General features: G+C 36.5%; 1 pseudogene across 1 annotated transcript in view; it reads left to right on the top strand.

Moving 5' to 3' along the window:
* The window catches only part of LOC310890891 (adhesion G-protein coupled receptor V1-like), a 72904-nt pseudogene that overhangs the window by 26877 nt on the left and 31440 nt on the right, over positions 1–14587 (top strand). The window contains exons 16-23 of the transcript in view: positions 1274–1400; positions 3495–3712; positions 4936–5679; positions 7035–7408; positions 9241–9417; positions 12395–12575; positions 13196–13398; positions 14052–14181. The product of the transcript in view is annotated as an adhesion G-protein coupled receptor V1-like (transcript). The remainder of the gene's footprint in view (positions 1–1273; positions 1401–3494; positions 3713–4935; positions 5680–7034; positions 7409–9240; positions 9418–12394; positions 12576–13195; positions 13399–14051; positions 14182–14587) is intronic.

Raw genomic sequence — 14587 nt, 5'->3', positions numbered from 1 at the left:
GCTACAGTGGACACCCTGCGGCTGGCCTGTGAGGTTCTCACAAGGCAGCATTGATCTTGAGTTGAATCCTTCCCTGAACATTGGTAGCAGGCAGCCAGAGGTTGACAGGGAAAGCAGTAATTTGAGTATAAGGCAGCTAAGCTATTTCCCAAGGTCGGCTGGTATTCACTGTAGTACCCAGGTCTCTTGTAAAATATCAGACTAGGGAAAGGATTAGACAAAACCATTCTTCTTCCTTCATAAGTTTTCTCTTTTGTTGTCTCTTTCTACTTTAATAACTTTCTTCAGGATCTACTGGTAGCTCCCAATACTACCCCATTGGGAACATATCATGGCTTTTCTCCTAGCACATGGGGAATGGGTATCCATAGCCTCCTTTTTCCTCTAAAATGAGCATCATATAGTTTTACAGCCATTCTAGAATCACTAAGAATAAAGAATATTTCTATACATATTCCTGAAAGCAAAAGTTGGTTTTCTTTCTATGATTGGTTACATACAGTGGCCTTGACTGTTCTGAAATTTTTTTGGGGACTGTTGTTCCTGAGAGAAAATACAAATAGAGGTATATGAAGTTAGAGGAATAAGCACATTGTTTAACGTGGAACAAAATTTAGTCGGACACTTTCAAAGAAGACAAAAAATGGGGTGGGTGTGGACACATTATGTTCATCTATGGACAATGCAATGGAGTTAGAATTAACATCCCTTAATATTTACCTGTACTAATATGCACACTGAAAGCCTGCTAGCTTCCCATCTACATAATAAGAATCTTATGTTTCTTCCTTTTAGATATTCTTTGATATGGGAGTGAATAAACTCTTAGACATTGCTCATAGCTTGTATTTAGTTTAAATGCAATACTTTTCTTCTAGGTCTAAAGAAGGTCGGGGCTCTCTGAATACCTTACTCTTTTATTCTGTACCTCTGAATATCTTATTCTTTTGACTTGTCCAGATGATCAAACAGAAAATGTTACCTCACATAACAACTACATGCAAGGATACTGTGTAGTAAGAATCACATCTTCTCAGTTCATGTCATTTTTCCTGAAAATCTTACGTCTTGCTCTCTGGATGGTACACTACTTAAATACTTTTACTCTGATTTGCCTGCTGCTGAATACCTCAAATTCTGTTTTTCACTGACTTTTATAATTGTCCTTTTCTTTGTATAAAAGCAATTGTAGTGAGTAGAAAACATAATTGGATTTAGAGTTACCTACATTTCTGATTCCAATTTTAATAATAATAATTGTCCTCTTTTTTAGGAGATACAGTTATCTTTAAGGCTGGAATGGCAACAGTTATTATTGAAGCAAATGATGATCCTAATGGAATTTTCTCTTTGGAACCTTTAGAGAAGCCAGTTGAAGAAGGCAAAAGTAACATTTTTTGGTAAGTAACGTTTAAAGAATATCTTTGCACTCTTTTGGAACTGGTGTATGTGGTACTTTATAAATAGCACTTTGATTAAATCAAATGCACAAGTGTGCATTGATAGAAGTGCACTATAGAAAAACAGTTTTACAAAATTTTGGATTAAATGATTTGTAATGTGTTGAAGACATCACCTGTAATACTATGGAGTACACAGTAAATATTAAAAAGTGCACAGAAGCTCATGTTGAAATGTAACTAAATAAGACTTCAGCATTGATGTTCTGTTATAATCTCAGGAACCTGTAGATACAGAAAAATCTGAATGATTGAGCACAATATAACCTAGGCTGACAGAAAAAGAAAAAAAACCACTCAACAAATAGCTAAATAAAACTGTGTGGCACTAGGTGGCTTTTTGTACCCATCTTTGAAATTTTCAACTGCAAACTACTGTATTCTTTCTTTCTGTTTTTGTATTTTTTTTTCTTTTATCTGTTAATTACAGATTGAAATCTATACTTAAAGTCCGGATGTGACACTCTTCATTAGTCTGACCTTTGAAAGTATTTTCCTTTGTGCCACCATGATATATTGAAGAATTAGCAGGGTTAAAAATTGAATGCACTTGGCATCTCGCCTTGTTACATTCATTTCATAAATTTACTATGGGGTTTTAATTGGATGAAAAAATGATTTTTCGTTAAGAAATCTTGAGACAGGCTGTAAAGAGAAGTTAGGTCACAATAAATGCGATAGTGCAAATAGTTAGGGAAGAGGTTCTTCTTGCATTTAAAAAATCATCCTTTTTTTTTTGTCTGTTTGTTTTAAAGCCTTGAAGCAGATGCTTATGGCTGTGAATTGGTTCTTTATGCTTGTGCCAATACATCTGAAATATGAATAGTCTCAAGAAAAGAGGATATTAAGTTCATTGTGTGTTTGTTGTTGTGCTGTTCACTGTTTTGGGCTTTGTTGTTTTTTTGTCCTTTATAGTCTAATCTGCAGGATAATTTTTGTGGATTTGGTGGTGTTAAGAATATTGTTTTGATGTAAACATGCTTATATACAGGTGCTTTATGGAATTATAGGATACCAAGATCTCCAACATCTGAGGAACCTGCTCAGTCATCATTGATAAAATATATTTACTAGGGATCTGTCTCTTCCATACTGTCACTACTTTGACAGTTGTGTAGCATATAAAAAAGTGGTCAAAGTAGCATGTAACCAAACCACCGAAAACACAGAGGTTTTAATGAGGTAATTGGAGTTAGTGCAGCAGCGCTACACAGCTGGGATAGAGCACCCTGGTTAACGCCACAGAAGAAAAACCTTTGGAAGCAGAAACAACATAAATGTGTTGCTGTGGCTGGACTAGTTTAGCTGAACTAATTCTTCAACCTGATATAATCTATTTATAAGGCATTTTATGTCACCGTGCAAACCGACAGAAGCAAACTTCCTGTATGTAAGCGCACTCTTAATAAAGGCACTGTATGGGTCACTTTTTATTTGTAGTGCCTTTTTGAAATTAGTGTAATTGTGTTAGCAGATAGTTACCAAAAAAAAAAAAATCTTTTCATTTACTACGTTCTTAATCACAAATAACAGTAGATTTCTGAAAGCCGTAGAATGTAATTCTAATTTAATACAAGTGTAAGAAAAAGTTTAAGTAGACTTGATGACTGAAAGGAGAAACGTTTGTGGTTAAATGTAGATGATTCTCTTTCCTGTCTAAGAGTGTCCAAGTATATTAATTTTTAATGTTAACTTTCTGAACTATTATGCATTCATATTTATTATTATAAATTGGAATTACAAGACACAGTGATGTGTAGCTTCACAGTAGTATTCTGCATGGACCTGCGTATGCTACTTCTGTTTTCTAAAGTACGTATTCCGGGAGTAGAATTGTACTGCAAAAGTGGTTGCCTTTAAAAGGAAGGCTTCATGGAACAGTTGTAGTATATTAGCATTTTACTTTATATTACATAGTATATTACTTCTTACTGTAAGGAAGATTACAGTAAAAGGAGTCTCCACATTTTCCTTTTCTACTCAACGCTGATGCATGCCTGCCAGGACTCTCATTCTTTCTGTATCACTGAACAGGATTTTGAGACACAGAGGACACTTCGGCAATGTTTCTTTGACCTGGCAGTTGTTTGATAATAACTCTGCACTGAAGCCAGGAGAAGAATTCTATGAAACTTATGGGACTGTGTGCTTCATGGATGGTGAAAGGTCGAAGTCAATAACACTACGTGCCATTTCAGATAGAATTCCTGAATTCAATGAATTTTACATTCTAAAGTTGGTGAATGCTTCAGGTATTGTCTTCCATATCACCATTTCCTTCATATCTGGTAGAAAAGAGTTATGTTTAATCAATCAAAAAGAAACCAACACTAGAAAGAGCATTGCTTTGAATCATGTCTTGATATCCTATGCTTTTCTGGTAAGGTTTTAGGTCTTATTTTTCATTTAATCTTGATTTCCATATATAGAGAGTTACTCAGTTCCCGAATTACTGTTAAACACATTTTGGTGATCTGAACTTTAAAAGGGATGCCTCTTGGTTTTTGAAATTAAACTTCTTAAAGTTCAGAAGTTTCATTTCAAAAACCAAGAGTTCTGAATTTCAGATACATAGATCTCCATGCACAAAATATAAAACAAAGATACTAACAAAGAAATAACAAAGGTATTAAAGGTTATGTGTGTCTACCATAATAGAGGTTGCTTTTTTGTTTGTTTGTTTCCCTAGAGGAGGTAAAATACTTGTAGTTACCACTTCACATGACTTAAATTACAACTTTAAATTGCTACTGGACACATTTCCTAATCTGGATTAATTCCACTTTAGTACTATTCATGGTCTTCTGTGCTCTGATACAAGTGAAAATGTGTGTTGGCCTTTCCTGTAAGTGAAGTCCATACGGATGTACAAAAGATTTCCTGCTTATAACAGGTAGATCACTGTACACTTTGAACACGGAGATTCTCCATTCACAACATGATCTTCATATCATGAATTCTTACTGTGCAAAGATAGATGACTAACACCAGGACTGGGCAGCAGTTTTAACACACAACTGGTTACTGTTTCTGCAAGGTGTATGTACTTCTGTATCAGAGGCAACAGGCAAGATTTTGCCATTCTCTATTCCTGTAAGTCTTTGAGCAATACAAGAATTGAATTTGGCCCCCATGCTTATCAAACGAATCAAAGGTAACCTACCTTATTGGCTAATTAAGAAAAGATGGACCTTGTCATGTTTCACCTGAAAGACATCTGTGTGTTTTACAGCTGAAAAATAGCATGTGGGTTTGTTTTCTACTGAAATTACATCAGCACAGTGTTTTAAGAATAATACAATTAACCTATGTAATTTTCAAGTTAGATCATTTGCTATAAGTCCAGAGGATCTTAAAGGAGGGTTTGAGGTTTTTTTAGAAACTTGTTTTATTAAAAAAAAAAAAAAGTACTTTGAAACTTTTTTCTGAGTGTGTTGTTTAATCATTAACTTTTACTCTAACTTCTATTACGCAGGTGGGTCTCCTGGTCCTGGTGGTCAGTTATCTGAAACCAGTCCTACTGTAACTGTCATGATCCCTTTCAATGATGACCCTTTTGGAGTGTTTGTTATAGATCCAGAGAGCCAGGACAGAGAGATAGTGGAAGATACTCTTTCTGAAGATGACCTTTCCTATATTACGGACTTCACCATCTGGAGACAGCAAGGCACCTTTGGTGTTGTCCGACTAGGTTGGGAAATACTGTCTAGTACCTTCCAAGCTGGACTGCCATCAATGGTAGATTTCTTGTTGCTTGGATCATTCCCAAGCTCAGTACAATCACAGCCCCACATGAGGCGCCATCACAGTGGAACAGACGCTCTGTATTTCAGTGGAAAAGAGGATGCATTTGGCATTATCGGTCCTGAATACCCATACAATGGAAATAATGCAGTAACCAATTTTACATTTTCAGCTTGGTTAATTCCTAATGTCAGTACAGATGGCTATATAGTTGAAAAGGATAACGATAATGGGACTTTATATTATGGTGTGAAAATTCAGACAAATGATTCTCATGTTTCTGTAGTGCTTCATTATACAGCATTAGGGTCCAATATGACATACATGGCTAAAACATCAGTCATGAAATACCTGGATGAGAATACTTGGCTTCACGTTCTGATTACTCTGGATGAAAGTATAATTGAATTTTACGTTGATGGAATTCTAGTTCTGGGAGGAATGAAGAGTCTAAAAGGAGAAGCAATTCTTGATGGTGAGCCTTTGCTATTTTTCTCCATATATAAAGCTCTGAAATGCATAGTCTAGCCACTTCAAAGGTGGAAGAAATACACTGAAATGATTATATCTGTTAAGTTAATTGAAAGGAATGGATAAGAATTCTTTGAGGATTTTCAGAAAGCCTATGGAAATTGTGTGAATGTTCTAAAAAATTCAAACTGCTGCGATGTTGAGTGAGAGTAGAGGACTATTAATTGTATGGTGTACTATTTTATTTCTGCTTTTAAAATTCCAGGTTGAAGTTTAAGAAATCAAATTTTCCATTTGTAAAAAGAATAGTACTTCTGCAATTAGTAATTTCCATCACAACTTGCAGTACTGTAGCTAAGCTGAGAGGCTGAGAGGTTTTTTTTTTTTCCCTCCCTCGGTTTCTAGAACAAATATATGTGAAATGCAATTATGCTTTTATTGCTAGAAGGATATGTCTGTGCTGTAAATTTTCTTTATTAGTGGGGATGGCGTGTGTCTGGGGATAATGCAATAGTAAGGCAAGTATGTCATCTCTCTCCGTTGAATGTTGGGTAATACACAGTGGTGTGCATAGCAGCCCAGTTTTTCTCAGCATCCTCCACTTTGTGCCCTGGGACTTTTATCAGTTCCTGTGGTTGCTCATCTCTACAACTGCCACTCAGTGTCATATGTATGACAATACACTGAAGAGCACAGCTTTTTTTGTTTGTTTGTTTTCTTTCGTTTTCTGAAAGGCAACTGAAAACAGCTGATGTGTGTGTTTTAGCACAAGAGCATAGCATGGCACAGAATAGGATAGAGTAGGAATGAATATGAGGCAGCTGTGATCCTATAGTTTGGAGACAGAGAAATATAAATGCTGTTGTAAAAAGAGTTTGGAATTTGCATGGAATTACAGTGTGGTGGATGAAATGGATGTCCAGAAGGGTTAATGCAGTAATCATGAGTATCATCAGAATGGATCAGCTGCCCTAGCAGAGGGAAACAAAGTAGGATTTGTTCAGCAAAACAAGGGCTAAAAGGGGTTGCAGTTCTGCTCTGAAAATCTGTGGAGGAAAGAGGGAGCCTCAAGTCTCTAAGACTTATAAAAATGAGGGATGATGATAATGTGCTGCTAGAACTAATAGGATGAAAAACTTGGACAGCATAGGATGGAATTGTTTGGCCTGTGAGGACTTACCTGTAACATTGAGATGAGGCTCAAGGAACCTCCTGATTTTGGATCTCAAGATCAATATGATTCCTCATCCAGGGACAATGAACAGTTTACCATTGGTTTTTAAGAAAAACAGGTAGTCAGTTGCTGACTGTTTCATACAAATACAATAACATGAGAAAAAATTATAATTTCCTTCTCAGGTCCAGGAATAGTAAGAATTGGAGCAGGAATCAACGGCAGCAGTAGGTACACAGGGTTAATGCAGGATGTAAGGCTTTATGAGCGTAAGTTGACACGAGCAGAGATCTATGAACTTCATGCAACTCCTGCAAAAAGTGATGTCCACCCTGTCTCTGGGTATTTGGAGTATTGGCAAGGAGAGACCAATAAATCATTCATCGTGTCTGCAAAGGATGACAAAGAGGAAGAAGGAGAAGAATTATTCATACTAAAGCTCATTTCTGTGCGTGGTGGAGCTCGAATTTCACAAGAAAACACCACAGCAAGATTAAGAATACAGAAAAGTGATAATGCTAATGGTTTATTTGGCTTCACTGGAGCATGTATCCCTGAGGTAAGGTGGTCATAATGGAAATTGTAGGTGATATTTCAGGCACAGAAAGCTAAATGGCAGGACCAAGTGACCTGAACAAACCCTAGATTTTGCAGTGTTTGCTTTTGTGGTTAAGCAAAGTTTTCCTAGGATTTGGAGATGCATATGTTCTGTTAATACAACCTCAGTTCCACTGGGATTTACTATATAATTTTAAAAAACTAAAGAAAAAAATGGTTAAGAAAATTTAGTTTACTATATAAACTGAAGACTAAGGCTTAATTTTTTTTTTCTAGAAAAATATTTTACCTTCACTTCTGTTACATTTGAGTTACCAGTTAAAATGTAAGATTTAATTCTCTGGTTTTTTTTTGAGAATGGATTATTGCAAAGATTTTTATTTTAGTTTTCTGTGTCACATGATGTGTTTGAGATAATTTTACTAGAGATCATGCAATGACAAAGTGTTATGGATTTTTCCACCTTCATTTGCTGTCATAAACTAAGTTATAATTTGCATATGTTTGATGTCAGTTGGTTGATTTAGTAGTGGTTTTTTTTGTTGTTTTAGTTTTAACAGATGAAATCTTTTTTCAGTGGTATCCATTCTATATGCAGAGTGTAAACTTGCTACTTTTTGAGGAGGCTTGAAATAAACATAAATCATTCTTTACTTCTTTAATCAATTATAAGGGGGAATAACATGATAGCTATCTCTACTGGTATTGGATTATTTTGTGGAAAAAAAAATTTAATATAGTTTTCATTTGGGAACTCTTATGAGCTTTAATTACATTCTTTTTTAATCAAAGTGCTTATGATGTTTTTAAAATAACTGTCTTGCCTGAGTGATACTAGTTTTCAGTTTGGTTCAGTTTGCTTATTGTGTGCCTACCATATGCTATGATAATAGATTCCTTCAGGTTCAAGTACCTCTGATACGCTGTGATGCCACAGATCATCAGCCAACCATGAAGAAAAAAAATAATTATATGGCACGGTAATTGTTTTGCACCTATCATATGTCCATTTCACCAGGGAAGTATTAGAGCTCTTAGTGGTGATGCAGGAACACAGCATTTTTTTACCAGTAGTTTAACTGTGCATATCTGTCTACTAGGCAGCTGAAGTCACACACAGTATCTATGCTTTCTTACAAAGCAGCCCTGAAATTTATCTAATGCATAAGATAGCTTTAACCTTTCCAATAACTTTCAGATAAAATTATTTTCTATGTTAATTTTATGAACGTTATTTTCTAAAATAGAAGGTCAGTACCAATTAAAGCTTCATTCCAGAGACGTGAAGTTGTCGCTGCAGAAGTCATGTTATCTGTGAAGATACAGAATTGTAAGGAGGACAGTAGAAGAGAAAAATCTGTTTTTCTGAATGATGATGGTATAGTTTATTTCTATCCATAGTGTGTCTGGTTAGAGAAAGTGCTGATCCAAATCTTTCTTTAAATTATTGCTAAGGAAAATTACAATATTGACGTTATTATAAAGCAATAGTTTCATTTGCTTTCGACAGGTACATTTCAAGCATATTGATTCTGTCTCTGACGCATAGTTTTAGGAAAGGGGTTGTGTCCAGGACGAACTGCAGTGTATTGTTATTTGTTACCTTAATAGTCCTCAGGGAGGCATCAGACTTTTGCAGATTCCACTAGGATTGTTCTGATTGGCATCAAGGTCAGTTTCAGCTTCCTAACACTCCAAAAGAGCTGAAAGTAACATGACAGCAATTTTTTACTTGAACATTTGTCTGGCATTAAATATTTTCATGTTATTTAATGAAATTGCCTTGATTTACTTTGACAGTAATAAACGTTCCAAATTTTTGCTTTCTTCCAGACTGCTGATGAAGGTTCCACTATATCCTGTGTTGTGGAGCGTACAAGGGGAGCCCTAGACTATGTGTATATAAAGTACATTATCTCACAGGTTGATTCCACTGGCATTAATTACTCTGTTACCGATTTTTCTAATAGCAGTGGCACTATCACATTCGTTCCTTGGCAGAGATCAGAGGTAAACCCTACCTTCCTATTAACAATTCATCCTGTCCTTTACAAACCTCCTGGAAAATACCTTCTGAGGGTGCTTGGCTGGTTTGCATACTAGAGAGTGTTTACTTCACATGGCTTTTCTTATTATTATTTTTTATTTTGTTATTTTACGTTGTTATTTTTTTGTTATATATATATTTTCTTTCTTTCTTTTTTTCCATCCCTGACAACAAGAAAGTGTTATTTGTAGCTCTGTGTATATGTCAGTTCAAAAGTCACCATGTGTGCATGTACATATTAGATATATGTACATATACATAAAAAATATTAACTGTATTTATGTGTATGTGTACATATACTTTAAAAAGTGTAGATAGTCCATGTACTTTCGAAATTGGAAAATGATCAGGTTTGATCTGAGTGTTGTAACTCAAATTTATGTCCACAACAATTAAATAGGCAATAGTAAGATTCATTGCTGTTCTTGCACTCAAGGCTATCCAGGTTCTGTCTCCTTTTAAATTCAAAATCAGAAACAGGAGATTAAAGGTGTTCTTGTAACAATAGCTGTTTTTGAGTCTCCCTGAAATGATTACTGTCTGCTTTAATCTATTCCTCTGCATAAAGTGTGCGAGCAACTGGAACATAAGGAAATTATTCAATATTCTGGCCTTAGAGACACCTGAAATTGGTAATCAGAATTGCATCTCTGAGTTGGGGGAGAGAAAGAGAAATGATACATAAGGGAAGCTTTAGCTGCTTCTGAGAAAGCTTTCTAAAAGTCTTACGAAATTCCTTATCTGAATTAGTTTAAAAAAAAAAGAAAAAGAAAAAAGAAATACCAGGATACCAGGATACACTGAAGAGTAGGAATTCAAAGCTACAGAGGCCCACAATTAAAAAATTATGTGGGCAGACTGGAGGTCCAAAAGAGGGCCAGAAAGATGATCAAAGAGCTGGAGAACCTGTCCTCTAAGGAAAGACTCAAGGGGTTAGATCTTTTCACCCTTTAGAAGGGGACTTTGATCCCATTATTACAGTACCTAAAGGGCAGCTCCAGAGTTGACAGAGGCTCTCTCTTCTCAAGAAACCACAGGAGAAGACAGAGGGCAAAGAGTACAAAGATAGAGTGGGAGAGGTTTTGTCTTGAAATTTTTTACAACTACTGGAACGACTTCCTTAGGGACAGGGTCGGGTTGTCCCGACCTCAGCATCTGGGCCAGGGCAATCCCAAGCACAAACACAGGCTGGGCAGAGAAAGCACTGAGAGCACCCCTTGGGGGGGGAAGGACCTGGGCGTGGTGGTTGATGAGAAGCTCGACATGAGCCGGCAATGTGTGCTTGCAGCCCAGAAAGCCACCCGTACCCTGGGCTGCACCAACAGCAGCGTGGGCAGCAGGGCGAGGGAGGGGGCGAAGGAGGAAATTCTTCCCTCAGAGGGCGGTGAGGCCCAGGCCCAGGCTGCCCAGAGGAGCTGCGGCTGCCCCATCCCTGGCAGAGCCCAAGGCCAGGCTGGATGGGGCTGAGGGCAGCCTGGGCTGGGGGGAGGTGTCCCTGCCCATGGCAGGGGGTGGCGCTGGGTGGGCTTTAAGGTCCCTTCCAGCCCAAACCAATGTATGGTTCTATGGTAGAATTCCCATCACCAGGGGTGCTTAAGATGCAGTTGAACATGGTGCTGGATTATTTCATCTATTTTTTTTTTTTCCATGAAACATTGAACTTCATCTTTTGATGTCCCATCCAACGTGGGCTGTCCTATGATTAAAATTCTGTGGTAATAAACAGCGTGTGCTAGAAATAGAAATAAAAATAATCTGTTTCAATGAATTCAATCCTGATGTACAGCACAGAATTGTTAAATTTATTTGAAGAAGTGGTGCGGGACCACAGTACTGTAGAAACAACATACACTTTCTATTATTGTTTGTATAATAAGGATGAATTGTGAGTAGAAAATACCATCCTCAGTTTCACTTATATCAGGCTGCAGAAGTCAATGTGGACTCAAATTCGCTGAAGTCATTTGCAGGGATCCCAGTGACTTCACTAGAACTGTGAATCTGGATAATGTGATGACTGGCAAAAGCGTGTGGTATCTGAAAATAGTTCATTCATGTTATAATAGTTTGTTCATTCAGCTTTATTTCTCTGTGAAATGATATTACTGCATTTCATACAATCATATATAGCAGAAATTTCCAAAGCTTTTCTAGCATGGCAACATAGACGAGGCCCACATTACTCTATCTAGTGGCAGAAAATGGCTGATGTAGGCTCTTGCTACACAGCTTACTGGTCCAATTTACTGCATACATACAGAGGAGCTAATGTGCATGGCTCTAAGAAACGGGCTGGTAGCAAGCTGCTCTTCAGGTGGGATATCCTAAGGGACTTTCAACTGACATTTGTAATCTACTCATTACCATGCCTCTAAATATGATCAGCTACTTAAATGTTTTCTATATGTTTGTCCGACCATATCGAAACATAAAGAAAGATGGAATTTTCTGAAGTGAATGTGTTAGCGTGTTTAGAGCAAGGTTATGTTAGTAAATCGTATGATCTGCAGGTCAAAGTGTCAGGTGGTATAATAAGCTCAATTTATTTGCTCTCTAAATTGGATTAATCACTGTAATGTCTCTTCATAAGCATAATTTCAAAAAGATTTTAAAATTTATCAGATATTTCATGTTCAGTACATGGAAATTAAACTCTGCTTTTGTGAAGATATACAAAACCAACCAAACAAGTATTTATTATCACTTATTTATGTAGTTTGAAACAATTCAGAAAATATGCCTTCCATTTCCAGTAGCTTGGAAGCATTGTTTTTGGAAAGCATATTCTAGACATAAAATGTTATCTTAGAAATTAGTTGAATTTATGTGGAGAGCAAAAATAGTGTCCTTTGCTTTCAGAACTATACAGCAGATACAGCTGACTGACTAATCAAAGAATGTTGCATGGTTTGATTTCTCCATGATTTGGTCCTTCTCTAGGTGTTAAATTTGCATGTTATTGATGATGACATTCCGGAGTTAAATGAATATTTCCGTGTGACATTAGTCTCTGCAGTGTCTGGAGATGGGAAACTAGGTTCAACTCCTACCAGTGGAGCAAGTATAGATCCAGAAAAGGAAACTACTGATATCAGCATCAAAGCCAGTGACCACCCATACGGTAACAATGATGGGAATTATACAGCTTTGTTTCAGATTATTGTGTAGTTCTTTCCAGTCAGATGAAAACTTTGCTTGGTTGTAATAGTTGAGGAAGCAATCTCATATATTCCACTTTATCTAACTTGAATTAATTCATTGTTTATATACATGAATGAATACTGAATTAGTTTTCTTTTATAATTTTACAAAAAGGCCTCAAATCTTCCCTGACCAAACAAGCAATGATTCTCTTGTGAGGGCAAATAAAGGCTCTGCATGTAGTTGATCCTGTCCAGGTTTTTCATCAAATGAGAATTCCTGACAATGAGAGTCATTTCTCCATATGTCTTGTACCAGTAAATACGCAAAACCGTGGCCTGTGAGGCTCTTTTGGGAAGAGAAGGTTTTATTATTTTGCTGTGCCTTTTATCAAGACTGACAAGAATATCAGTGAGAGAGGGTAAGGCACACAGCACATCTCTGGAAATAGTGTGATTGAGGCTTAAGGGTATACTGGTATATGTGGTTTTTAATTTCAGAACCATCACAAGATATGTTATCAATCACTTTATTTAAATTGTTTATCATCTTTAAAATTTGTTATGAAAAGCCATGTAAGTAGTAATTCTTGTCTTCCAGGTCTGCTCCAGTTCTCTGTGGGGCCACCTCCTCAGCCAGGTGATAAAATGATTCTTCCAGCCTCTTCTGTGCCCCATATTACTATTAAAGAAGAAGCTGGACACGTCAGATTACTGGTAGTTCGTGCACAAGGCCTTCTTGGAACAGTTCTGGTGGAATACAGAACAGTGCCAGTCACAGCTTTCAGTCCCAAAGATTATCAGGTATGGCAACTGCCAAGGTGGTATAATTGTTTTGGAATTAATTAGAGTTATTTATCGTGGAGATAGCTTTCAGTTTGACTGCTCTAGCCCAGCTATGATTCTTTCACAGAAAGACTACTTTACAAGGTGATGTGGCAAATGGATATGTAATATTCACTTAAAAATATACATCATGTGACTTCTCCATTCTTTTCTCTGCAGTAAGTTGCATTGTCTAGGAAAAGCCTCTGGTTTTGAACTTTTTTTTTTTTTCTTAACAGAGTTTTCAGTGTAGCAATTTGTGAGTTTTGCTGTTGTTACAGACCATATTATTCAAGTGCATGTACAGGTTAACATTATGCTTGTACATACTGGGATTTGTATATGCCTAGCAAAATAACCTGCGTGTATCTGCACTTGCTTGTCCAACTGATCATTTGTGCAGAAAAATAAGAAAAATGTACATGAATGCAGATGCTCACCAGTATGTCAACTTAGATGTCTTCTTCTTTTTTTTTTTCTTTTGTAAAACAGATTTTTCAGATTTTTTTTTAAAGCTTAAGTGAGCAAAAGTAGATGTTTTGAAAAAGACAAAATGAAGGTTCTGTTTCTTTTTTTTATATGGATGAAAACATTAGACTTGAACAAAAATATGAAGAGCTCTTATATTGCAGGCTGTTGTGGGTACACTGGAATTTCAGCCAGGAGAAAGATACAAGTACATTACTGTTAACATCACTGATAATACTATTCCTGAATTAGAAAAAACGTTTAAAGTGGAGCTGTTGAACCCAGAGGGAGGAGGTAAGGCACATATATCAGGCCCTTAGTTGTATTTTCATGACCTCTACTCGTTCATAAAAATCTTGTCTTTCTTGGCATTATTTTCTATGTTATTTCTGAAAACAAACAAAAAGCACCTCTACATCCCCACCCCCATACAGCTGTCTTTTTTCGTAGGGAAGAACTGTTCCTCAGTTCTTTTCTTAATCCTTGGTGGAAACAACCAGATCCCATAGCAAGTATATTATTACCATGTATTAGGGAAAGTGTATCACTGCCATCTGTTAGGTCATCTAAAGGCAATTGCTGCTTTTCACTTTGTATAACTTCATGGTTGGTAATGAGAACTAAAATAATGCAAAAATATATTAGCAATATGTTGCATTTCAAAAATATGGAATATTTATAAAATATTTAAGGCTAAACA

The sequence above is a fragment of the Anser anser genome (genome assembly GCF_964211835.1).
Source record: "Anser anser genome assembly, contig: HAP1_SCAFFOLD_111, whole genome shotgun sequence".
In the NCBI taxonomy this organism is placed as follows: Eukaryota; Metazoa; Chordata; class Aves; order Anseriformes; family Anatidae; genus Anser; species Anser anser.
This window is presented reverse-complemented; position numbering and strand designations above follow the sequence as displayed.